The sequence below is a fragment of the Rhinopithecus bieti genome, unplaced genomic scaffold (assembly GCF_001698545.2).
Source record: "Rhinopithecus bieti isolate Rb0 unplaced genomic scaffold, ASM169854v2 repeat_27299, whole genome shotgun sequence".
Taxonomy (NCBI): Eukaryota; Metazoa; Chordata; class Mammalia; order Primates; family Cercopithecidae; genus Rhinopithecus; species Rhinopithecus bieti.
The window spans coordinates 1-649 of NW_016906771.1; the positions used below are offsets into that span (position 1 = coordinate 1).

Genomic DNA, 649 nt, shown 5'->3' on the forward strand with positions numbered 1-649 from the left:
AGGAACTTGACAAAGAACTCCCAGTGCTTAAGCCATATTTTATCACTAACCCTGAAGAAGCTGGAGTGAGGGAAGCTGGCTTAAGAGTCACATGGCTGGGACATGCCACAGTAATGGTGGAAATGGATGAGCTCATATTTCTCACGGATCCCATCTTTAGCTCTCATGCTTCACCGTCGCAGTACATGGGTCCAAAGCGATTTCGTCCTTCCCCGTGCACAATAAGTGAACTCCCTCCAATAGATGCGGTCCTTATCAGTCACAACCACTATGACCATCTGGACTACAATTCTGTCATTGCTTTGAATGAGCGATTTGGTAACGAGTTGAGATGGTTTGTGCCTTTGGGTCTTCTTGACTAGATGCAAAATGTGGCTGTGAGAATGTGATTGAGTTGGACTGGTGGGAGGAGAATTGTGTCCCCGGACATGATAAGGTCACCTTTGTCTTTACACCATCCCAGCACTGGTGTAAAAGGACTGTAATGGATGACAACAAGGTGCTGTGGGGCAGCTGGTCTGTCTTGGGGCCTTGGAATCGATTTTTTTTTGCAGGAGATACTGGTTATTGCCCTGCTTTTGAAGAGATAGGAAAAGATTTGGACCTTTTGACCTTGCAGCTATTCCCATCGGAGCTTATGAACCAAGGT

At 46.4% G+C, this 649-nt stretch overlaps 1 pseudogene; it reads left to right on the forward strand.

The window, feature by feature from the left end:
- Positions 1–5: 5 nt before the first annotated feature.
- On the forward strand, positions 6–642 carry LOC108526141 (N-acyl-phosphatidylethanolamine-hydrolyzing phospholipase D-like; annotated as a pseudogene).
- Positions 643–649: the final 7 nt, after the last annotated feature.